A 26406-nucleotide genomic window follows, 5' to 3' on the forward strand; every position below is an offset into this window, starting at 1 on the left:
AATGATTATTTCAACTTCAATCAAATCTTCAACTGCCCTTTTGAGGGTCCAACAGTCCTCTGTACTGTGTCTCACTGCTCTAGAGTGGTCACATCTAGCATCAGCTCGGTGCAAGGGGGACTCGGGGTTTAGCCGATTCGGGGCCACTGACTGCAATAGATTTAGCCTGATTAGCTTTTGGAACAAGCTTGAATACGATTCACCAATATGGGTGAACTGATTCTTTCTGAAAGGCTCTCTTGGGCGAGGATTGTATTGGGGATCATTTGGTTGAGGATTATATGGAGCTTGGTAAGGATGGGCATTTCTGGGAGGTGGAGCTCGATTTTGTGTATAATGTTGTGGCTGCGTGTAAGATTGCGCGCTCATCACCGCATAGGGAGGCAGTGCCACGACATAAACATCATCTTGAAGGGGACAATAGTGTGGTGGGACCATATGAGACACATATGACTGGCTGAATGACCTGCAGGCCCCCTTGAGCTTGAAACCATCATGACTCCCTCCTCACTCCCATTTCTATTCATCAAACCCTCCGAACCATTTTGAACATCTGGTGATGTGGCTTTAAAAGCAGCATGAATCAAGATTCGGCCCATTTTTAGACCGTTTTCAACCATTTCCCCAATTTTGATAGCCTCAGCGAATGACTTACCCACAACAAACATCATGTTCTGGAAGTAGTCAGCCTCTTGGGCTTGCAGAAAAACTGTGACCATTTCAATTTCGTCCATTGGAGGCTTTACCCTGGCAGATTACTCACGCCATTTGACAACATATTCGCTGAAGCTTTCCGCGGTTTTCTTTTTCAAATTGGACAAGGAGTTTCTGTCGGGAGCGATGTCCACATTATATTGAAACTGGCGGACAAAATCTCGAGCCATATCGTCCCACACATGCCAATGAGTAATTTCTTGATCCGTATACCACTCAGAAGCAATTTTGGAGAGGCTTTACCCTAAATAGGCCATTAGCAGCTCCTCTTTTCCACCAGCACCCCTCAGCTAGTTACAATATCATTTCAGATGAGCGACCAGGTCTCCGTGCCCGTCGTACTTTTCAAATTTTGGCATCTTGAAGCCAACTGGCAAGTGGACATGGGAAAACATACAAAGGTCGGAGTATGAGACACTCTTTTTGGCTACTCAGACCTTGCATATTTTTCAAGCTTTGTTCTAGGCTCTTCATCTTCCTAGCCATTTCCTCTTGCTCTGGATTTTTAACAACCTTTTCTTGCTCCCCCGAGAGATCATATTGCGGAGGTTTAGTGAAAGAGTACGGGGTCACATATGCTATTTCTGACTGAAGCTGTGGACCCTGAAAGATGAACATTGGAGGCAGTGCCTTTGAAGCCGGTGCCTGGGGGCGAACCACAAAAGGCATGCCAAGATCATTGGAGGGAATTGGAAGGTGCCCGCATGGAATACACGGGTTTGGCACAGGGGCATTGGTAAACTCACTTGACCTGGGGATCAACTCAGGGAACACAGGGATTGCACTTGGCGGTTCCCTACCATTAGACCAGGCGTCCCACATTTCCAATATACGGAGATGCAACATCTTATTCTCTTCAGCAGCTGCTGATTCTAGCTGCAGAATAGCCGATGTTGGGCTATCCTCAGGACTGATGATTGGTAGATTACTTGCAAAGTCCATCCGTGCCTTTGGATTTTGTGAAGGAGGGGAGGCTAGACTACCAACAAAACAACCTCCAAAACCTGGCTAGTTTGCACATCCAACAACCTTGTTAGTTTTGAAACATTTAACATATGGGAAATCGCACGTTGGGATGCAACATACTTGACAGTTAAACGCTTCTACCATGTGTTTGAATGGTTGCATGTTTCATCCCGACCTTAGTTAACCCTTTCAGTATGTACTCGTTTTCTTTTATTTCTACCTCTCTTAATCACTCTTGATTTTTTTTTCCATTTCGTTTTTGTTGCTCTTTTATTTTTTGGCACTCTTTTTTTGTTTTCTTTTTGTCACTTTTTTTTCACTCTTTTTTTTTCACTCAATTTTTTCTCTCTCTTTTTTTTTTAGTTTATTTTTCACTCAGTTAATTTTATGGCTATGATCGAATCCGATGAGGATTGCCTACGTATCATGACGCCGCATGAATCAGATCTTGCGTAGTTCGGGAAGATCGAGAATGGAGTAAATAAGCTAACTCATTTTTTTTACTTTTTATAAAACTCAAACCATGAAAGGTTTAAGACCAAAGAAAAACATTTTTTGATTTTGATTTTTTTTATTTCTTTTGGAATTTTTGGAAAAATGCTTTAAAAGAAGAAAGGAATTTTTTTTGGACTTTTGATTTGATTGATTTTTGTTTATTTATTTTTGAAAGAGAGACTTCTAAAAATTTCTTTTCTTTTTTGAGCTTTGAGAATTTCAAAAGTAAGAAGAATTGTTTTTGAATTTTTATTTGTTTTCTCTTTTTCTAAACAAGAAAGAAAATATTTTTGGATTTTGGATGTTGCCTCTTAATTTTCGAAAGAGGGACTATTTAAGAAAAATATTTTGGACTTATGAGATTTTTTTAATTATTATTATTACAAAAGTAATTCTAAAGAAAAACGAAAATATTTTTGGACTTCAATTTTTCAAGTTTTATGACATTTATGAAAGAAAGACTTTTAAAGAAGGAAAAGAATATTTTTTTTGAATTTTTGAGAAAAATACTTCAAAATAAAGGAAACCCACAATTTGGATTTTGATATTTGATTTTATTTTTTTTTCCATATGAAAGACTTCAGAAAGAAATAACTAAAGAAAAATATTTTTGAATTTTTGAAAATTGGGGTCAGAACCGATGAGATTTGCCTACGTATCTCACATCCGGTGAGAATCAGACCTGCGTAGTACGGTCAGTATTGATGGAACATGGGTAACATGGCACTTGAATTTTTGGCTCATTTTGAAATGATTTTTCTTTTTTCAGAATTTCGGCAGAGTTTCTGAATTTTCTAAATACCTACCTCTCACTTTTATTTTCCTTTTTTTTTCTCTCTTTTTTTTTGATTTTCTTTTTCTATTCTAGAAACCAGTCAACATGCAAGCCGAAACAAACAGATGCGCAAATAGCACATAAGATGAATCAGGATGGTCTTTTTAATTTGGGTACACCTGCCCTAGGCGGACCCAACCCCTGTGTTGAGTCCCCAAATCAAATGCACATGATGCAAACAAGCGTTCCTACTAGGGATCTGGCATGAGGATGAGTTATTCTAGGTTTAAAACCTGGATGTATTGTTCTAGACTTGGGTTATCCGAGCGGACAACTGGGGACGAAGAGGGGGCAACGTACCGGGAGCACTAAAGTCTATCCGACCTTGTTTCTGGCCCAGCTTCGATCTATTTGGTATAATTTCTACAGAAAAAGCGGGCCACACGGACGTGTGCACCATTTTCAGAAGACTTAGAGGGGTGGCGTAAGAAGACATTTAAATACAGTTCAAGTAATATCAAAGCGGTAAATGACAATTAGCACATTAAGTCCACAAAATACAGTATCAACAATAAAGCCAAATAAAAATTGCATTTAACAAGCTCGAAATCTTGAACCCTGAACCGGAAGTTCTGGGTTCTTATCCCCAGCAGAATCGCAAGAGCTGTCACACCTTCTTTTTTACCACCCGAGGGTATATAAGGGATTTTTGCCAATTTAAGTGACATTATTCGAAATGGGATTATTTATTTAATTCTTAGAGTCACCACTTGGAATATTTTAATTGGTGTCCCAAGTCACCGGTTTATTTTAAATCTCAAATCGAGGAAATTTCGACTTTCCTTTTGAAGTCTGCGAACCAAAAATTCTAAGTAAGGAATTCTTTTAACCCGGAAGAAGGTGTTAGGCATTCCTGGGTTCCGTGGTTCTAGAACGGTCGCTTAGCAATTTATACTTGGCTTAATTATTTAACTACTCATTTTTAAAACCTATGTGCAATTATCTTTTACCGCTTTTAATCACTTGATTTATTCGTAATTAAAGAATTGAGTTACGCATACGTATACTCTTTTCCATTGACGCGTCAAAATCATGTCACGCGAACATGTCCACGATTAATGACGCCTTTTGTTGATTTATTAAGAAAAGTTTGGTTGAAATTGCGCGAACGCATCCCTAGAGTCTTTTATGAATTTAATTTGCAATTATATTACGCGAACGTATATATAATCGCAATACTAATATAAATTGGGCCTAAAGAAAACTACGATGGTTTGAATTAATAAGAAGTTTGCGAGGGCCATGAAAAATTTAATAATGGCACACCTCGATCTTAAAGAGTTGTTACTAATTATAGGAGGGCCATGGGTTATTTAATTTTGTTTATGTCACACCTCGAATCTAATTTTTAAGGATATTTGAACTAATCTTTTGAGGGCGATAATTATAGCTTACTTAATATGACAAGCCTCAAATCTAAATTTAAAGGGGGCTAATTAATTAAAGAAGGCTTAAGGATTCGAAATTATTTTTAAGGAAAATGTTCAAACCAACTTAACAATTAGCAGACATCGCATGAAAAAAGTTGATCGTTCAAAGAAGGCTTGCGCCGACAACGGCAACGACATCTAGACGAGGAATTGGGCTCGAAAAAGAAACATGCCTAAACATTATAGGGTATACAATTTCCATTTGCTAGTGAACTCAAGTTTTGGGCCCAAAGGGAACCCAAATTTTGTGAAAAGTGTGGACATCAAAGGGTCTGGAAACGAGATCGAGTCCCCATGAAGCAAATAAACCTGGACATCAAGAGCCTTGGGCTCTAAACAACCTTTTTGTAACCCAAATCCGATTAGACTTGAACAATTTTAGTAGAGTAAGCATGAAATACATTAACCAATCGAGATGCAAAATGCAGAAAATAGAGATGCCATTCGTTTAAGCATTAAAATTACTGTCATGATTTCCATACATAGTGAGCTTGACAGTAGATTCCCTAAACATCAGATGTCACAATGACCCAATAGTCTTTGAGCTTATTCATCTTTAAAGAACAAAATTCCGAACCAAGCCAAATCATTTGTGAAGGTTAATCTGAAATTAAATATCACTGATATTGCAACAACTCATTCAAAACCCCAAAGTAGTGCTGTCTATCCCATACTAAACCTATAATGACAGTATCAACCACCTAACGACCTTTGGCAGAAAGAATTCAAACATGCTAAAACCATAATAACAGAAGTCCAAATACAAATCTAATTCATATCAACAAGGTTAATGGTATGAATAAATACAAGAGGTAATGTATTAAAAGCATAATTTTACATGGAATGTGAATGAATCTTCAGTAAGACAGCTTGACATTCAACTAAAACTCAGGTTTACAACTTCAACATGCTTCAAACTCAAACTTCACATATTGATAAGGTCCAAAATGTACCTGGTTACAACAACAAAACAACAGAGAAAATGAGTTCGAATTTAGGAAGAGAAATAACAGCAGCACATCAACAACACCAAAACAACCAAACAAACAGCACTACTCAGCCTTTTTGGACCAGCTTTGAACCCAGAATGACCAAAATTCTTAAAGAAGTTTTAAACTCTGAAGATGACAGCAGAACTAGGCCAACTTCTACTAAAAATGCAAGGGATTTTAGGTCTTTTTAGCTCAACCGTTTCTACTTTTTCCAAGTTTTTAATCTCTGAAAATCTGCCTTGATAATGAAGTAACAAACCTTTTATAGAGGCTTCTAGGGCAGCAGAATTGGGTTTCAAATTTTACCTATTGCCCTTTTTCCAATTTTCGTTTTTGCTAGTTAGTCCTTAAATTCAAATTCTGTTTATTAAATTAGCCCAACCCTCTCTTTCCTGGAAACTTCCTATTCAATTACCCAAGATTCCCCTTGATTAAATTCCCTAAACTACCCTTAAACCCTCTGTTTTTTACTTCAAGACCAAATATGGGTCAGGTCGACCCAAACAACAAAACAAAATCCTTGGGCTGTTGTTGGAAATAAACCAGAGGCCCAAAACTCCACCCAACCACATGAGTGTTCTGAAACTCAATAATCTGACCCGAACAAATTAAAACTCAAATGATGGCCCTAAAAAAAAACTCAACCATTTTTTAATACTAACTATGAAAAACAAACAGAATTAATTCTAACCTTTTAACAAAATTAGTCCAAGATTAACTCATAACTACTTCTTATCCGAATTTTAACTAATTAAAGAGAAAATGAAAACAGAGAGAAAAGAAAAAAGAAAAAGAAAGAATGAGGATAGAAGAGAACAAAAGCAAGGAAAGACATGAACATGGATACCTAAGGTTGGAGATGAACAAGCTTGAAAAGCTTATCCGACAACTTCCGATTTGAACCAAAATGAGTGTTAGTCGAGTTGTTCTCGTAAGAACAACTGTCTAACACTCGTCTTAGGTCGAAATCCCTTCAATGCTTGGAGAAAATTAAACCGGACCCCTTTTACATGATAGGTCAAAGGCTGGAAAGGACTTAGAGTTCTTTTTAGATCTGAAATCAAAAAAAGATGGAGAGGATTTTGGGGAAATCGATGGTGGTTTAGTGTTTGAGGGGTTATGGGGAGTGTGTGGTAAAGTTTTGGGCGGATTTGGAGGCCAACCGCCGGGGGGAATGGCGGAGGTTTACAGGCGGCATTAGCGTTCTTACACTTGGGGAAGATGAAGCAAAGAAAGTACATGAGTTAAACTGAAGGGGGTTCGGAAACTTTAATTAAATAAGGGGGAAGTGTTTAAGCCCTTGGATAAAAGGAAATGAAGGGCCCAAATTGATTTTAAAACTTCAAACTCAAAACGACGTAGTCTCACGCCTATACTACGTCGTTTCAAAGGTCTTGGGGGTTGACGTCTTGGACCGGTTTAAAGCATGATTGGGCCGGATCTTTGAGCGGGTTTCAGGGGATCTTGAATGTTTGGGCTGATATGAATTGGACCAAACACAGCTTCTCTTATTTCATTTCCCTTTTCTTTTCATTTTTCAATTTTCTTTTCTTTTCAAATTAAAATAAACCCAAATTAACTTCTTAAAACTAAATTAATTTACCAAAAATAATCTAATTACCCTTATAGTAATTACAAAAATTAATTAAGTCCTAAATTAAAAGAAAAAGCTATAAAATTCAAAAATTAAAAGGTTAAAATGCAAAATGAGTTATTTTTTTGTGATTTTTTATTTTTATAAACAATTATCTTACTATTTAACCTAAAAAACGTAAAATCAATCCTAAATGCAAATGCGAAGTATTTTTGTATTTTCATGAATTAAACTAAAAATTAAACACACACAGAAAATTGCAAATAATTAAGAAAATTCTACAATAATTTTTAAAATGACAAATAATTAAAAGAAAAATCTAATTCTTTGGGATTCTGTAGGAGTAATTCATGTGAGGCAAAAATTACGTGCTCACAAACTTAAGGGAGTACTTGTATTAATTTTGCTCTAATTGGTTCTGAGTTCCATAATTACTATACTATTATGATTCTTGCCTTATTTTACCTAGTTTCGAACTACTATATATATACATACTCTCTCATTAACACAAACACACGAACGCATTGGTTCAAAAAGCTCTCTCACACTCAAATACTTTCTGCTATCTCTTTGATTACTTGCTATTATTCTGAGTTAGCCGGCTGCAAGCCAAGACTAACTATTGTGCTTTCCTATTCCTCACTTTGTGTTTACCATCCCTCTACTGGTATGTTCTGAGTTCAATTTAAGTCTCAAAACCAATATGTTTCTTTTACTACTTCAGTTTATCATGTTTCTCATTTGTTTCTATCTATGGTTCTGTTACTCAACATGCAATTGACATGTTTACATTACTACTTCATCTATCATGCTAATCTAACATTCTTAGGTTTTTCAGAACATGTTCTACCCCCTCCCCTAGTAGTATGTCTTAACATGACTCTACCTTGCTTTGAATGCTTGTCTACTGTTATCCAGTTTTGATATGCAACCTGATCTGTCACTTTAAATGGTTGATTCTATGATTGTTTCTGAAACTCCTACTGTATTGGTACCAATATCTATCCTTTAAAATCCTTTGAACCCCTTTCAAGGCTTCTCTGATTCTGTACCTATGTGCATCTGTGCTTACTATGTGCCCTATACTTACCCCAAATCCCCATTACCCCTTGAGTGGATATGTGAACCTGTTTGATTCCATGTATTGAAGTGCTGATGAACTTCTTCTAATTTTGTAATTGGTTTGATTGATTGTCAGTCACCTTACCCTTTTCAAAATTGTCTTATTTAATAACTCCCTATTTTCTTTACAAAACTATTTCAAGCAAATCCCTTGTAACACTGTTTTCCTACTGAAACATTTTCAAACTGTGTCAAGCACTCTCACTCTACTCCTAAGTTACTAGGTTCTGCCCCCTCCAGTGTGCGTACTGCCTTGGGATCCTTTTGAGAACCCTCTGAACTCTGGCACACTGAGGATGACCCTTCCACACTGCACTTACTCAATTTGGCTCCAAAGTCTAGGTGTGAGCACTGCCCGGGATTCTTGAGATCCTTAGGGAACTCTGACATACCTGGACAATGATATTGTCTGTGAAATTGGCATTTGAGGCTATTGGAGGTTTTTGGGAAATCACATGGGCCTGCTTCAGGCTCCCTATAGTGTAACTTCCTGTTTTTTTTTTATCTATTTATGTAATTTATTCATCTGGTTTGTAATAATTTGTAAACGAATATTGGGGTGACTAGTGAAAAAGGGTGGGTAGTTACATATTTGTGGGGTAATATGGGTAGAAACCATGCCTATAGGATTTTATATTTGCTACGTTTACCTTACCATGTTAGAAATCATGCCTATAGGTCTCAAGTGGTTCCAATAATAGAAATCATGTTTATAGGTCTTAAAACCAACTTCACAAGTAGAAACCATGCCTATAGGACTTTATATTTTGCTATGTTATGTTATAACGAGTATTTACATGTGTTTCCATTTGTTATCATGCCTACAAGTTTCTAACATCAACTATTAACAATTAGATATCATGCCTATAGGGAACAACACTAGAAATTCGGCATATAGATCTAAAATCAGTCTAGTTTAAATAAGTCAATCCAGTTCATGATTAGTTTATTTTAAAACTGGTCTAATTAGTGATTTGTTTTCCCTGAAATGAATTCTTTCGAGTACTGCTCTAATTTACTATTAGAAAGCATGCCTATAGGAACTCAAGAGTCTGTTTTAAAATTTGCCCACTATTTTACTATATCAAACGTAGTCATCATGCTTTTAGGACACCACTATTCAGCGTGTAGGCAAGCATATAGGGTGTTTTCAAATCCTGCAACTCTGAAACTGTTTCTGTCACTTAATGTTGTTCTGATTTAACATGCTTAAAGATAGGGCCACTACTTCTGAGTTTATAAAATAAACCGCCTATCTTCTATATTGATATTCACTTAGACATCATGTCTTAGGATACCGTTTAACAATACGACCCTTATTTGTGTTTGAGTCGTGCTGCTTATGTGCGTTGTTTGTGGAGGTAAACTTGAGCCTCTAGTTGCTTCTTTTTGCCTTATGTGCGAAGGTCCTATTTGTTCTTGCCTATCGCCTTAGTATTTTCTCCTTTAAACCTTAGGGTTTGTCTAGAACTGCCTATAGGTAGAGGTCCTAAATTTCCTCCAGGACCATTAAGAAGGGACGGGTAACAGCACGCAATAGAGATCGCTAACCAACACTCGTTTTAATAACCACTAAGGGGTGGGAAGAGTTGATATAAGATATGATGACTACATGCTAATGTCACGTGTAGCCCCTTATTGAGGAGTGTTTACCGGACATTGTGTGGGGTGATCCTGTAGGCTAACCAACCTAGGGCCTCTCCTTTCCCAAATCCCTTATGTTTAAAACTTTGTTTTATATGTATGCAACTTGTTCAAAATCTTTGTCTTATTATTTGAGTTATACAACGTCCAACGTGCTTTACTTGCAAATTATTTGATAAATCAACTATTTATGGACTAATTCCTAAATATAAGTTCGGCCGAGACCCACCGTTATGGACCGCGAGGGGTGCCTAACACCTTCCTCTCAAGGTTATTTCGAGGCCTTACCCTAAATCTCTGGTAATGCAAACCAATCCAAGAGTTAATCGCTCTAGGTGTCCTAACACACCATAATCCGTTAGGTGGCGACTCTTCAAATACCCAATTCCCAAAAGAAAATAAGTTATTACCCTAATGAATGTCGAAACCCCGGACTTCCCTGCGAAGGGAAAAAAGGGGGCGCGATAGTGTGCATGAAACGCAGGCCCTGTAAAATAAAAATGTACTGAGTATGTAAGGCATGAAAATTAGTACGTAAAAGACATAGATGAAACATAGAATAAAGAAACACATCTTTAAATCTGAATAACTTTGTAAATTGTAAAACATTTATAACGTCATGCACATACGTATAAATGTTGTGTCATGCATAGGTATGGGTGTACATAATATCATCAAGCCACTGAGGGCATCCCATCATATCGTCTCGGCCACTGTGGGCAACATCATCAACATATACCAGTTGATCAGGTGGTGGTGCGTATATAACGCCGTAACCTTTTTCCATATCCCATATACATATATTTACATATATACACGTATATAACGCCATCTGATCATGGGTCAATGCACATGTATAAATGAGTAAAATGCATGAAAAATACGTAATAATCTCAATATTCCTTCCAGATAAACTTTTCCAACTGCATACTATTCTGAGACCCATGAACAGAAGATAATAATATTTTTCACGGGGAATCAAGAATATAGACACTCCTACTATTTCTATGAATAGAGTAATTTATGAAAACTGTGTGTTTGCTCGTTTCTCCAGTATAATTTGGACAATGCCAAAAGAAATAAGGGAGGGCCTTAACATACATGTTCTTGGAATTATTCGAATGAAATGAAGCTTCTGTTTCAGTGAAATATGTTGAACGAGAATTTTTTTGAATCCTTTAAAATTTTTGAAACGAAATTGTTCATGCTTTTCACATCTTGGTGTAGTATGACAGTTAGCTTTTTAATTTGTAAAATGTTTCTTGCTTTTGAACTTACACGTTCTTGGTTTCAATGCCAAAGACATGAATTTGAAATGAAACCAAAGACATGAAATTGATTTGGTTTCAAAGTTCTTGGGACTTGATTTCAAAGTTATTATCTTAACTAGGTAATTTAAAATCAAGTCTTACTTAGTTAGGTCTTTAGTGGCCACATGGCATAATGACTAAAATAAGAGTCATTTTCTTGTCATGGTGGCTTTGTCTTAGTTAACTGGGTAATGTTTCGTTACCCGATAATTAACCAATTACCCGCATAATTTAAAAATTACCACAAATTACTTAAAATTCTATTTATTTTTAATATACTTTATATATACTTTATACATTATTTTTAAAATACTTTATATATACATTATATATTATACTACCGTAGTCATATGATATCTTGCATGGTACTAGTTCATAATTATCGGGTATTATCGCTCGACCCGTAATTTATTCCAAATTGGCCACTTTTAACGAAACTCGTTTTCTTTTAATTCGTGTACCCCTTTATCCTTCATGACACTCATTTATCGCTTGTTATAAATATCGTAAGTACGTTAACGTCAAGATGATCTCATCCCTGAGTCTACGTCGGTTAACTGAAAACGAAATTTTAACATATGAAAACGCGAGATGTAACATCCTTCCCCTTTAGAAACATTCATCGTCGAATGTTCAACTCCCCGTGATCTATATAACTTTGGCAAGGTCGCCTCTATAACAACACCACTACCAACTCTTCCCGTAGAAGCTTAATAATCCAACGACACATAGGACCATAATTATGAATAACGACAATAGCCTCACATGACCAACGATAATAACCAACACAAGAATTTATACTCGAACCATATGATTATGACATCTCAGTCGGACCCTTCTCTGGAGGAGGAAATAAGTAGGGATATCTAGACTTCATGTTTTCCTCGGCCTCCCAAGTCATTTCTTCCACATTGTTGTTTTTCCGAAGTACTTTCATGGAGGCTACCTCCTCATTCCACAACTTGCGGATTTGTCGGTCTAGGATGTCAACTGGAACTTCCTCGTATGATAAGTCTTCTGTAATTTGTACATCATTCGTGGGCACCACTCGGGTAGGATCGCCAATGCACTGTCGTAACATAGATACGTGAAAAACCGGATGGACAGACTCCAATTCCGAGGGCAATTCTAACTCATAAGCTACTCGGCCCACTCTCCGAATAATCCTATAAGGCCCAATATACCGTGGGCTAAGTTTGCCTTTTTTGCCAAACCTCATCACACCCTTTATAGGCGACACTTTTAAGAATACCAGTCATTAGCCCCTAACTCTAAGTCTCATTGCGGCACGTCAGAATATGACTTCTAACGACTCTAAGCTGTCAATAGTCGATCCCGAATCAACTTTACTTTTTCTATGGCTCGCTGAACCAGGTCTGGCCTGTGTAATCCAGATTCTCCAACATCAAACCACCCTATAGGCGACCTACACTTCTGTCCTTAAAGAGCTTCGTATGGAGCCATTTGAATACTGGAATAGTAACTATTATTATATGCGAACTCAATAAGCGGCAGATGATCATCCCAGCTACCTTTGAAGTTTATTACACAAGATCGTAACATATACTCTAGTGTTTGAATAGTATGCTCAGCCTGTCCGTCTGTCTGGGGATGAAATGCTATACTAAGACTTACTTGAGTCCCCAATCCCTTTTAGAAGGACCTCTAGAAGTTAGCTGTAAATTGAGCTCCTTTATCCGAGATAATAGATACAAGGACACCATGCAGTCGTACTATCTCCTTAATATAAAGCCTTGTATAATCCTCTGAGGAATATGTAGTTCTAATGGGCAGAAAATGGGCTGACTTTGTAAGCCTATCAACAATCACCCATATCGAATCGAACTTACGTTGGGTACGAGGTAAGCCTACGATTAAATCCATATTGATTACTTCCCATTTCCAAGTCGGAAGCTCCATAGCCTGCAATAATCCACCGGGTTTTTGATGCTCAATCTTAACCTGCTGACAGTTAGGACACTGGGCAATAAATACTGCTATATCCTTTTTCATTCCGTCCCACCAATACACTTCCCTGATATCATGATACATCTTTTTTGCTCTTGGATGGATAAAATAACGAGAATAGTGAGTTTCTCCCATAACCTGTCGATACAGCCCTACAATATTAGGCACACATAATCGCCCTTGAAATATGAGGACCCCATCTTCTGTAATTTCAAACAGTGTCTTCTCCTTCTAAAGAGTGGTATCCCTATAATGAACTAGCACAGGATCCTCGTACTGACGTTCCTTTACTTCAGTTACTAAAGAGGATGTTGCCGTATCCTAAATAGTAATTCCAGTATCACCTGAGTCCAGTAACCGAACTCCAAGACTAGCTAGCTAATGAACCTCATGGGTTATTCCCCTCTTTTCTGGATGCAAATACGACAAGCTACCCATAGATCTACGGCTGAGGGCGTCGGCTACTACGTTCGCCTTCCCCGGATGGTATAAAATATCAACGTCATAGTCTTTAAGTAGCTCCAACCATCTCCTTTGACGTAGATTCAATTCCTTTTGCTTGAAGATGTACTGGAGGCTCTTATGATCCGTATAGATATCAACATGAATGCCATACAAGTAGTGCCTCCACATCTTTAGTGCATGAATCACCGCAACTAACTCTAAATCGTGGGTCAGGTCGTTCTTCTCGTGCTTTCTTAGTTGTCTAGAAGCATAAGCCACATCCTTACCATGATGCATCAACACACAACCCAATCCAACGCCTGAAGCGTCACAATAGATCACATAACCATCAGTCCCTTCTAGAAGCGTTAGAACCGGTGCTGACGTTAATCTGTCCTTTAATGTCTGGAAACTCCGTTCGCAACTATCAGTCCATTGAAACTTTACTCCCTTCTGAGTTAACTTTGTCAAAGGTGCTGAAAGGGAAAAAAATCCCTCTACAAACCTCCTGTAATAACCTGCCAAACCAAGAAAGCTACAAACCTCCGTCGGTGTTGTGGGCCTAGGCCAAGTCTTTACTGCCTCAATCTTTTGTGTATCCACCCAGATGCCTTCACCCGAAATGATATGCCCAAGGAAAGTTACAGAGTTCAACCAAAATTCACATTTAGAAAATTTTGCATACAACTTCCCTTCTTGTAAATCTCTGAGCACAGTACGCAGATGACCAGCATGCTCAGCCTCTGAACGAGAATATACCAATATATTGTCAATAAATACAATTACGAACAGATCTAAAAAAGGCCTGAACATACGGTTCATTAAATCCATGAATACTGCTGGGGTATTGGTCAGACCGAATGACATAACCCGAACTCAAAGTGCCCATATCTAGTCCTGAATGCTGTCTTCGGAATATCTTCATCCTTAACCCTTACCTGATGGTACCTAGAACTCAAGTCTATCTTTGAAAAACACTTGGCACCTTGCAACTGATCAAATAAATCATCAATTCTCGGGAATGGGTACTTATTCTTGATCGTCACCTATTTCAGTTGCCTATAATAAATACACATTCGTAAGGAATCATCTTTCTTTCTCACAAACAAAACAGGTGCTCCCTACGGTGACGTACTAGGTCTGATAAAACCTTTTTCAAGTAAATCCTTTAATTGTTCTTTTAATTTTTTTAGCTCTGTGGGGGCCATTCTATAGGGAGGAATAGATATTAGGTGGGTATTTGGTAGTAGGTCAATAGAAAACTCAATTTCTCGCTCTGACGGGAGACCCGGAAGTTCATCGAGAAAAACATCGGGAAACTCATTAACCACCGAGATGGACTAAATGGTTGGTGACTCTATTTCCATATTCTGAACCCGAACTAAGTGATAAATACAACCCTTATTGATCATCTTCCTTGCCTTGAGATAGGAAATGAATCTTCCTCTCGGCGATGCCGTATTACCTATCCACTCCAAAACAGGCTCTCCTGGAAATGAAATCGGACTATCTTTGCTCTACAATCAACGTTGGTATGACAAGAAGCCAACCAATCCATACCCATAATAACATCAAATTCTACCATATCTAACTCGATTAGATTTGCTACGGTAGATCGACCATGAACTACTATTATACAACCCCTATATACCCGCTTAGCTATCACTGAGTCCCCAACAGGTGTAGACACCTCAAAAGGTTTAGCCAATTCAGGTTTTTATTTCAAATTCACTAGCAACCAACGGAGTAACATATGATAAGGTGGAACCCGGGTCAATCAGTGTATATAAATCATAGGAGGAGACTGATAATATACTTGTAACATCAGGCGATGACTCCTGGTCCTATCCCCCTGCTAACGCATAAATGCGGTTCTGAGGATTGCTCGTACTAGATGCTCTGCCTCTGCCTCTACTACGATTCATTGGTGCTTGTGGACCTTGCCCAGGGGGGCATACTGATGATGATGAACCAGCTACAGATCCTACTGGCTGAGCTATGCTTGCGTCGCCTCTTATCTAACAATCCCTCATAACGTGGCCCGGATAACCACAAGTATAACATACACCTAACCCCATATGACACTGCACGGTATGATGCTTACTATATTGAGTACATCGTGGCAAGGGTGGCCTCATCTGATTTGACTCACCCTTTTACTGAGAACCTGATGTTCTGAAATTCTGACTAGAGCCTAAATATGTAGAACGATCAAATCTCTTATCGCCAAACTAGGGGGCGCGCTAGCCGAGGGCTGGGATGGATACCTCGAGTACTGCTGCCTCTGACCACCTCGAAACTCACCAGAAGGACCCGAAGACCTCGCTCTCTTATTCTAGGCCTTATCATGCTCACGATCGGCCCTCTGTTTCTATTTACGCTCCTCTACACCCTGAGCGTATGCTTGAATACAAGAAATATCCATGTTTGGTTAAAGTGAGACCGACATACAATCGTTAAGCAAGTAAGGCTCTAATCCCATCACGAACCGGTGAACTCGATCCTCCATCTTAGATACAATAGTGGGAGCATACCTAGCCAACGAATCAAACTGAAGACTGTACTCCTGAACACTCATGTTACCCTACCGAAGGGTCAAAAACCTATCAACTCTAGCCCGTCTAAGCTCTGGTGGCAGATAATGACGAAGAAAACTTCTGTAAACTCCTGCCATACAGCTGGAGGGGCATTCTCACCTCTGGACAATTCCCAAGACTCGTACCAATTAATTGCAACATCGCGAAGTCTATAGGAAGCTAGCTCAACTGACTCAGTCGTAGTGGCTTTCATTACCCGTAACGTCCTCTGTACTCTATCAATAAATACCTGAGGGTCCTCGTTTTGATCAGCTCCAGTGAATATCGGAGGGTCTATATTAATAAAGACACGAATCCTCGCACTCACGGACCTATCTGCGTTACCAATACCTACTTCCTGACGCCGAGCCTGTGTGGCTACTAATCGGGTCAATAACTGAATAGTATCTCTCATCTACTGACCCGGTGCATCCGGCTGAGGTGCTGAATGTACAGGGGCAGGCGCTGGAGCTGGTGCCCCTCGGAGCTCTTCTGGAAAGGGAGGAGTATGTGAAGTCTGAGATGGAACCTCACCATGAGACTCTTCTCGAGCCCTGGTAACTCGTGGCGCTCGACTAGTAGTCTCACCAGCCACGGTCTTTCCCTTCTGGGCGGTCGTACTCTTTGGAGGCATCAGTGAAAATATAACATATTGTTAGGAACATGAATTCGTGTATCGCACAATTTGAGATAAAAACAGAGGATACCATCCTATATGTCTTGTAACCTCCTGTTTATAAGTGTGGTGCACGACACACCCATAAACAAGACTCTAGCGGTTTGTAGACAACCCTAGGACAGAACTGCTCTGATACCTCTTTTGTCACGATCCAAACCGATGGGCCGCGATGAGTGCCTGAGTTCTACCTGTCAAACACCCCTAAGCATACGTCTCAGATATGAATCTGAGTAACATCTGTTGAATTACAAAAATAACATACAAGAAGGAAACCTGCCTTGAAGGCATATGTACGTATACATGCAGAATACAGTAGGCGAGTCGGCAAGGCTGCTATAGACAACTATACATCCAAAACTAAAAGCCGATAAGGCCACATACAACTCAACTAGACATACTGTCTACAGACCTCTAATAGAAACACAGCTGTACAAAGACGGGACTGAGCCACGTCATACCTATATACATACATACATACATATATATATATATAAACGTATCATACCAAAATCAAAGCAGCTCCGGATCAAGTGGAGCATGCCAATTCTCGTTGATCAGGGATCCTAAGGAGGGGGACCATCGGCTTGCCTTCCTGCACCTGCGGGCATGAAACGCAGACCCCGTGAAATAGGGTGTTAGTACGAAAAATGTACTGAGTATGTAAGGCATGAAAATTAGTACGTAAAAGACATAGATGAAACATGGAATACAGAATCACATCTTTAAATCTGAATAACTTTGTAAATTCTGAAACGTTTGTAATGTCATGCACATGCGTATAAATGTCGTGTCATGCATAGGTATAGGTGTACATAATATCATCATGCCACTGAGGGCATCCCATCATATCGTCTCGGCCACTGTGGGCAACATCATCAATATATACCAACTGATCATCATATACCAGCTGATCAGGTGGTGGTGCGTATATAACGCCGTAACCTTTTCCCATATCCTATATACATATATTTACATATATACGCGTATATAACGCCATCTGGTCATGGGTCAATGCATATGTATAAATGAGTGAAATGCATGAAAAATACGTAATAATCTCAATATTCCTTCCGGATAAACTTTTCCAACTGCGTATTATTCTGAGACCCATGAACAGAAGATAATAATATTTTTCATGGGGAATCAAGAATATAGACACCCCTACTATTTCTATGAAGAGAGTAATTTGTGAAAACTGTGTGTTTGCTCGTTTCTTCAGTATAATTTGGATCATGCCAAAATAAAGAAGGGATGACCTTAACATACATGTTCCTGAAATTATTCGAATGAAATGAAGCTTTTGCTTCAGTAAAATATGTTGAACGAGAATTTGCTTGAATCCTTTGAAATTTTTGAAACGAAATTGTTCATGCTTTTCATGTCTTGGTGTAGTATGACAATTAGCTTTTTAATTTGTAAAATGTTTCTTGATTTTGAACTTACACGTTCTTGTTTTCAATGCCAAAGACACCAAATTGAAATGAAGCCAAAGACATGAAATTGATTTAGTTTCAAAGTTCTTGGTTTCAACGTTCTTGGGACTTGGTTTCAAAGTTCTTATCTTAACTAGGTAAGACTTAAAATCAAGTCTTACTTAATTAGGTCTTTAGCGGCCACTTGGCATAATGACTAAGATAAGAGTCATTTTCTTGTCATGGTGGCTTTATGCCACGTTAGATGGTGTATTTTAGTTAATTTTTGTCCACTTATTAGTTAACTGGGTAATGTTTTGTTACTCGATAATTAACCAATTATTCGCATAATTTAATCTGTGTACCCCTTTATCCTTCATAACACTTATTTATCGCTTGTTATAAATAGCGTAAGTACGTTAACGCAAGATGATCTCATCCCCGAGTTTACGTCGGTTAACTGAAAACGAAATTTTAACGTATAAAAACGCAAGATGTAATAGACAGAACTATCAGGATTCCCGCCTGACTGGGAACGGAGTAGCCTTCCAATTTTGAAGTTTGGCATTTGGCCCCATAGACTGCACCTCAACAGTGCTTGAGCCTTCACCCGATTGGACCATATGAGCCTCATATAACATTTGCCTCATTGCCCCACACATGTCCTCAATTTCTTCGACCGTGAAGGCCTCATCTTCTTCCTTTATGTATCTTGGCTTAACAAACATTCTGGCGAGATGCGGGACCGGCTGAGGCAGAACCCATCCATCGTTCTTACGTTTATTAGCCCATTTCACGCCGGCTTCTGTAACTTGGAAACTGACACCAAAGAAGTTCTCACTGGCAGTCAAAGTGATAGGCTCCATAATGCCTTGCAAAGAGGCCCCGAGCCCTTTCCCGGGTTTGTAGCCATGTTTGATCATTTCACTGGCGACCATGATTGGCACGTTTGACAAGAAGGGTTGAGGACACGAGGTTCCTTCCTCACACTGGTCTGCGACCACAATCTCAAAAACTTAGTAGACTATGTGCTCACTACCTTCCTTATCCTCCAGACATGGGACTGACGGGTCCCTGTAAATTGATTGCTCATCTTCTCCGTGGACCACGATTTCCTGGTTTTCATGCTCAAACTTAACCATTTGGTGGAGAGTAGAGGGTATGGCCCCGACAGCATGGATCCAAGGCCTTCCTAAGAGAAAGTTGTAGGAGGTGTCCATGTCCAAAACCTGAAATGTTACTTCAAAATCCACAGGGCCGATGGTTAGGATTAAATCAATCTCCCCGATCGTTATCTCTTGACGCCGTCAAATGCACGTACGCAAACATTGTTGGGCCTAATTCTTTCAGTCCCAATTTCCATTCTCTGTAGGGTCAAGAGAGGGTAGATGTCAACCCCAGATCCCGCCATCCAACATAACTCTTTTCATGTAGTATCCTTCACACTTGACAGTCAAATGAAGAGCTTTGTTGTGGGCAGCCCCTTCCGGAAGCAAATCATTTCAGATGAATGAAATTCGGTTGACTTCAAAAAACCGTTTTGCCATTCTTTCCAATTGTTCAACCATGGTCTCGACCGGAACATAGGCTTTATTAAGCGTCTTCAAAAACACTTTCTTATGCTCATTCGAACTTATTAGTAGAGACAAAAGTGAGACCTAAGAGGGGGACTTCCTGAGTTGATTAATCACAACGTAGTCCGAGGTTTTCATCCTTTGGAAGAATTCCTCTGCCTCTTCAGCACTAGCTGGCTTTTTAAGCAGAAAACGCTTTTGTTTGGTCTTGTCCAATTCTTCCAAATTGAGGTACTTTCCAGATGGGTTTGTTTCATTCACCTCCCCCATGATTTCCTTTCCCTTGTATGTTACCACTACTTTATTGTAGTTCTAGGGGACAACAGTGGGGTCCTTCATGGGATTATGTGGTGCGCGGCTGATAACCACAGGCTTAGTCAGCCTGGGTGAAATTACCGCCCCCCGCACCACATAAGTCCCCTTTGGTACGTACATCTTTAGTACCGTAAGCGTGACCTTGTTTTGCTCAAGCCTTTTGGGAGGACTCAATACAAACTGTTCTTTTCTGGGGGCCTTGGGAACATATAGAACAACATCTTTAAGAGGTACTGCCCTGGTCTTGGTTTCCACAACCTTTTTTACGCTTTGAGGAATGGGATATTTTTTCTTCTCATCCTTAGCTTGCTTTGCTGCCGTTTTGGGCTTCTTTTCAACATCGACGATAGCAATGATAGCTTTCAAAGCTGGGTCAAACTCTTTGCCCTCACAGATCATCCCAATAACTGGCCCATTGTTGTGAGCTGGTAATGGGTTGTTGGTTCCATTGGGGACCTCCTCATCCCTCAACATTACTCGCTTTTGTTCTATCAGGTTCTCGACCGCTCTTTTAAGGGTCCAGCAATCTTCAATGTCGTTCTCTTCTGCCCCTGAATGATAAGCACATCGGGTACCTGGTCGGTAGGAGGGTGACTTTGGGTTTTGCCTGTTTGGAGATACGGGCTGCAACAAACCCATTTGGACCAACTTTGGGAAGAAGCTGGAATATGATTCACTGATGGGTGTGAAGTTGGTTTTTCTAGGTGGTTCACGGGCACGGGCGTTATAAGGAAAATTATTCTGTGGTGGACGGGGATTATATGGATGGTGAGGAGGGTTATTTCTAGGAAGTGGAGCTCGGTTCTGGTTATAGTGTTATTGCGGCCGAGCGTATGGCTAGGCATTCATTACTGCATAAGGCTAAAGAGTCATGGCGTATACCGCATCTTGGTGAAGGTAGTAATGTTGCGGGGTGCTTGAAGAGGAACCAAAGTAACCTCGAGGTTGACGGGGGTTTCTTACACTCGAGGCCATCATTGCCACTTCTTCTTTCTTTTTCCGGTTTTCTGCAGCCCCTGACCCGCTCTGGATTGCTCGAGAGGTGGCTCTTATAGCTGACTGGCTCAGGATGCGACCCGTTTTCAAACCATTCTCCACCATTTCCCCAATCTTTATGGCTTCTACAAATGGCTTTCCCATAAAGGACATCATGTTCTAGAAGTAATCAGCCTCTTGGGCTTGGAAGAAGACACTGACCATCTCGGTCTCATCCATTGGGGGTTTCACCATGGCAGCTTGTTCACGCCACTTAATAGCGTACTCTCGAAAGCTCTCTAAAGACTTCTTTTTGAAATTGGATAAAGAGTTTTGATTTGGAGCTATGTTTACGTTGTACTGGAACTGTCTGACAAATTCTCGGGCCAAGTCATCCCATATGTGCCTGTGGGAGATATCTTGATCCACATACCATTCGGATGCAATTCCGGCTAAACTCTCCCCGAAGTAAGCCATTAAGAGTTCTTCTTTTCCGCTCGCTCCTCTTAACTGATTGCAATACCTTTTCAGGTGGGCTATGGGGTCTCCATGTCCATCATACTTTTCAAACTTGAGAGTCTTGAAACCGATGGGCAGATGAACATGCGGGAACATGCACAAGTCAGCATATGAGACACTCTTCTGGCCACTCAGGCCTTGTATGTTCTTGAGACTTTGCTCTATGCTTTTCATTTTCCGAGTGATCTCTTCTTTCTCGGGATTCTTTACAGTTCTCTCTTGTCCCACGATAAACTCATACCGAGGTGGTTGAGGGTAGGAGTTTGTGGTGACATGAGCCGTGTCCGATGGAAATAGTGGTATTTGGAAAGTAAAAGATGACTACTCAAAGCTTGGCCTGAGCAATGTTGGTTGTGCCGTAACTGAGGTGGGTGGTGCAGTGAATATGTTAGAAGCCACTCCCGAAATCAATGCCTGGGGGTGAACCTCAGAAGGTGTTCTGGCGAAATGGGTTGACATGGTGGGGTATCCGAATGTGGTGTTTGGGTAATTTATAGGGATGTTGGAGGTTCCGCTTGTTCTGGGAATCGGCTCGGGAAAACCAGGTATTGCACTAGGCGGCTCTCTACCGTTAGACCAAGCGTCCCACATTTCCAACATGCGGAGGCGCATGGCCCTGTTCTCTTCAGCAGTTGCTGCCTTTGACGTCAGGATAACCAACAACGGGCTATCTTCTGAGGGGGGATATGTTGGTAGATGACTCTGTGTTGTCATTTCGAAACTTTCTTTGGATCTTGTAAAGTAGGGGTATGAAGTCAGGTTACCACAAAACCAACCACCTTAAAAAATAGAACCTGTTCTCAAAACATACACAACAAACCGGTTAGTTTAGGACAATTAACACATAGGAAATCGCACGTTGAGGAATGCAATGCACCTAAACAGTTAAATGTTTTTCTACTTGTTTTGCAGCGGTTGCGTGTCTCATCCCAACTTTTATGCCGTCCCAGATCTCTAAATCTTTTCTTTTCTTTTGCGCTTTTCATTATTTTGCTCTCGTTTCTTTGCACTCTCTCTTTTGCATTGTTTTCTCTCTTATTCTTGTTTCTCTCTTTTTCTTGTGTCCTCTTTTCATCATTTTCTCTCTTATTCGGTTATCTATAGCTATGACTAGATCCGATGGGGATTGCCTACGTATCACGATGCCGCGTGAATCAGATCATCACGTAGTTCAGTGGATAAATGCGAAATAAAAGAAAAAAATAATTTTTTGGGGTTTTTCAAATTTTCATTAAAATAAAAACTTCTAATTTTCTCTATTACAACGACTATGTCATACATACCTAAGAACTGAAAAATTAAAAGAGACTCAAAACAGACTCTAAAAGGAAACTGAAATACGGACTCGAAAAGAAAAATCAGGAATACATAAGTGCCTCCAAAACTACTCCAGGGGCCCGCGGGACATCAATCAGTGTCGACGCGAGCCTATGTGCAAGATCTCCTTGGAGGCGATCCAGGTCGTCCATTATCTGGCGAACAAAAGTCATCACTGCGGCGAAGAAAGTAGATCTAGTCATATCCTCACACTTATGGCATTTTATGACGATGTAGTCAGCAATTCCTCTAATCCTTTATCTAATGATGCCTTTCTCTTGGAGCAGGCTCCCAATTTGTTGAGATCTAGCTTCCAGAACTTGGGTGTCATGATGGCTTTGCTCCTGCAATTGTTGCATGTCCTCTTCCAGCCGAGACATCAATGCATAACAATGTTCCCTCTTTGCCTTAAAGTTCTTTGTCTGTTTAGCCATTTCATTCTCGATGGTAGCTAGCTTTTTCTTTAGATTTGCGACTTCTCTATCATATTTTCCTTTTAATTACTGAATAAACTCTGCCCGTCCTTCGACGTTCTTCGCCAACTTTGCCCGGGCCTTTGCTAGTTCAACCTCAGTCTTTTCCAAATCAACCCCATACTCACATACTTTCTGCCTAAGACCGTTTATAAGTCTTTCATTTGCTTGGCTCCTTCCTAGGTTTTCAGCAACTATCTTCATTCTTTGAATCTGGGCTCGAAGGGCTTCGTTTTCTTCGACCAACTTCTTCTTTTCACCTTCATCTGCAGCAGCTTGCAAACCACTATCGAATTTGAGATCCCTGATTTGCCCTTCCAACTTGCTTATGGTGGCCCTGTATTCATTTTCTTTGGTTACCCAATCCCATTGTTCTTGTGATACTTCAACAAATTCTTGGAGGTGGGGCCTCTTAGCTGGTCTTCAAAACTCAACACTCATTTTATACCAAGCAAGGTAACCGGACAAGACTTTACCCTCGGATAAATCACGTACTCGGGTGTTCTCCGTCAAATATTGGCACTCACTCCAGATCTAGCGAACCACTGCTTCATGAAATTGGCCATGAGAGCGGATCTCGACTGCATGAATGTTAAGGTCTTCGTCCTTGGGGACTATTTGGCATCTTCCCAACTGTCTCAAAACCCGATACGGAGCATAAGGTTGGATACTTCTAAGACCCATTAGGAGGAAGTGAGGACCGGTGGCAGGCATGTATACAATCTCATTAACAGGAAGCCAACCCAACGTCCATTCTATCTGGTCTGCAGTTATGGAGCGAAGGCAGGATATCCAATCTACAACCCCTTCTGGCATCTTGAACCCATTGACCCTTGTACCAAACTCCTCTATGCATCTTTTCCCTATAGACCCGTAGTTCATGTACCGAGGACGATGACACAGGTGCTCAATTATCCATATTTGTAGTAACAAATTGCACCCTTCGAACAAATCTACCCCGGCTTTGCAAACTGTGAGAGCTCGGAATATTTCTGATACTATCATAGGTGCAAAGGTGCTCTTGGCATTGGTAATCAAAGTATTGACGACTCCGACTACCTGTAAATCAATATTCCCATCCTTCCTGGGAAACACCAAAAGACCTAAGAATGCGACCATGAAAGCGAAACATCTATGCTCTTCCCACTTTGGGCGGTTCCCTTTAGTACAGATTTTGTTTTCCGGGTTTTCAAATCCCCCTATATGTCTATACCGTTGGTATATGAAGTGTAAAGTGGAAAACCCACCCGCCAAATCTGCATATTGGACTTGCCTGCTTATTTTTAGCAAGTCCAGGAACTTGTGAGGGGTAACAGCCCTTGGAGCGACCAGGTATTTATGTCTTAGTCCTTGGGTACTCCCAGCATAACTCGCTATCTCTTCCAAAGTAGGTGTGAGCTCGAAGTTTGAGAAATGTAGAACGTTGTGAGCTGGGTCCCAAAATGTCACCAGTGCTTTTATTATGTCCCCCCCTAGGCATGATACTTAATAATCCGGTGAGCGCCCCCAAGTAATGGTTGACCATGTCTCGTCCTTGCTTGCCCAAATCTTCCCACCACATGTGTAGTTCCAACAGAATCTTGGTCATAACCTTCATTGGTAAATTTTGACTCGTGCTCATTCTGCACATTTAGATTAAGGTGATTGGATTAAAACAAAGTAAATTTTATTAAAGCTGATAAAAAGAGGTCATTTTACAAAATTCAAAATTCAAGATTCAAATAAACACGGCCACTTTGCAAGTACAACCCTTCAACACTTCAAAAGGGAAGATTTTAGGGTTGTGTTTGCTAGGTGGCCAAAAATTGGCAAAGAAACCGTCGGTGGCTATTCTTGCAAAAATGCCTTCCGGCGCCCCGTCGAAATGTTCGACTATTTAGACAAAACAGCATCACCTACTTTATTTATGACAACAATGACGAGGTTGGCCAGAGGAAGACAGAGGATCTATAACGCCTTTGGAGCGAGGTTGGCTATGCCAAGTATGAGTGCAACGAGCTAAGGGCTCAGATAGATGCCCATATTGCGGCCAAGAAGAATGCTTTGGCCAAGGCTTCTGCCCTCGAGGTACAGCTCCGGAACGCCCGTGAAAACAACTCGGTCCAGACGAGCAGGATTGCAAGGATCGCGTCCGATCTTTTGGAGATGAAGGCCGAGGTCGCGGACGCCCAGGCTAAAGCTGAAAAGATTCGGGCTAACGCTGACAGGAAAATGGCTGTTTATTTAAAAGACGTTGTTGATGCTCGAGCTAAGATGAGAGGGGCTTTCGATCAGGAAGGCAAAAGTAATGAGTATGCCCGATGTAAATCCCGGAGGGAAACCCTTGAGGAAATCCATGCCAGGGGCTTCGATCTCTTGGAAGAGATTGAGCAGGCCAAGGCGGATGAATAAGACACCAAGTTCCTCGTATCTGATGCCGAAGATAATGAGGGAGAGGCCGACGAGGCCGCAGTCCTCGAGGAGACAGTAGAATAGGCTATTCTTTTCTGATTCTGTGTATAGGGTTCTCAAAGAGCATTGCTAATGTAGCCTTGCATTATTTCACACATACATATATAAGGAAGCCTTTCGGTTTCATTTTTCATGCATTTCCCTTTTCTTGTATGTGTCTTTCTTTGTCTTGTATTGCGATGTTTGTCAATTGTTAGCCAGATGAATTGGCCATGAGGCTTGTTAGGCTGGCCCACAGGCTCTTACGCATTTGGTCAGCACGTCTTTTAATGTAGGCTGGCACTTAGGCTCTTATGCGTTGGGTCGGTACGACCTTTAACTTAAGCTGGCGACAGTGACTCTTATGCGTTGGGTCAGTACGACCCTTAATTTAAGCTAGCGGCAGTGACTCTTACACGTTGGGTCGGTACGACCTTTAATTTAAGCTGGCGACACTGGCTCTTACACGTTGACTCGATATGACCCTTAATTTAAGCTGGTGATAGTGGCTCTTACGCGTTGGGTCGGTACAACCTCTAATGTAGGCTTTATTTTCCCTCGTTAAAGGCTTTTTGAAGTTTTTATGTTCGCCCAACTCTTCAACGGTTCGATAATAACCTCG

General features: G+C 40.3%; 1 protein-coding gene across 8 annotated transcripts in view; it reads right to left on the reverse strand.

Moving 5' to 3' along the window:
- Positions 1 to 5150: 5150 nt before the first annotated feature.
- Positions 5151 to 26406, reverse strand: part of LOC107821098 (amino acid transporter AVT1A) — a 53449-nt gene continuing 32193 nt past the window's right edge. For 4 of the 8 annotated variants that reach the window (XR_012709525.1, XR_012709526.1, XR_012709524.1 and 1 more), the window contains 2 exons: positions 17275 to 17367; positions 5151 to 5393 (listed from right to left, as the gene is read on the reverse strand). The gene's annotated coding sequence lies outside the window, so the exon portion shown is untranslated. Of the gene's footprint in view, positions 5394 to 10202; positions 10280 to 17274; positions 17368 to 17755; positions 24977 to 26406 lie in introns of those variants that run through there. The other 4 variants (XR_012709528.1, XR_012709527.1, XM_075253548.1 and 1 more) reach the window with 3 other exon arrangements.

The sequence above is a fragment of the Nicotiana tabacum genome, chromosome 5 (assembly GCF_000715075.1).
Source record: "Nicotiana tabacum cultivar K326 chromosome 5, ASM71507v2, whole genome shotgun sequence".
NCBI classification, from domain to species: Eukaryota; Viridiplantae; Streptophyta; class Magnoliopsida; order Solanales; family Solanaceae; genus Nicotiana; species Nicotiana tabacum.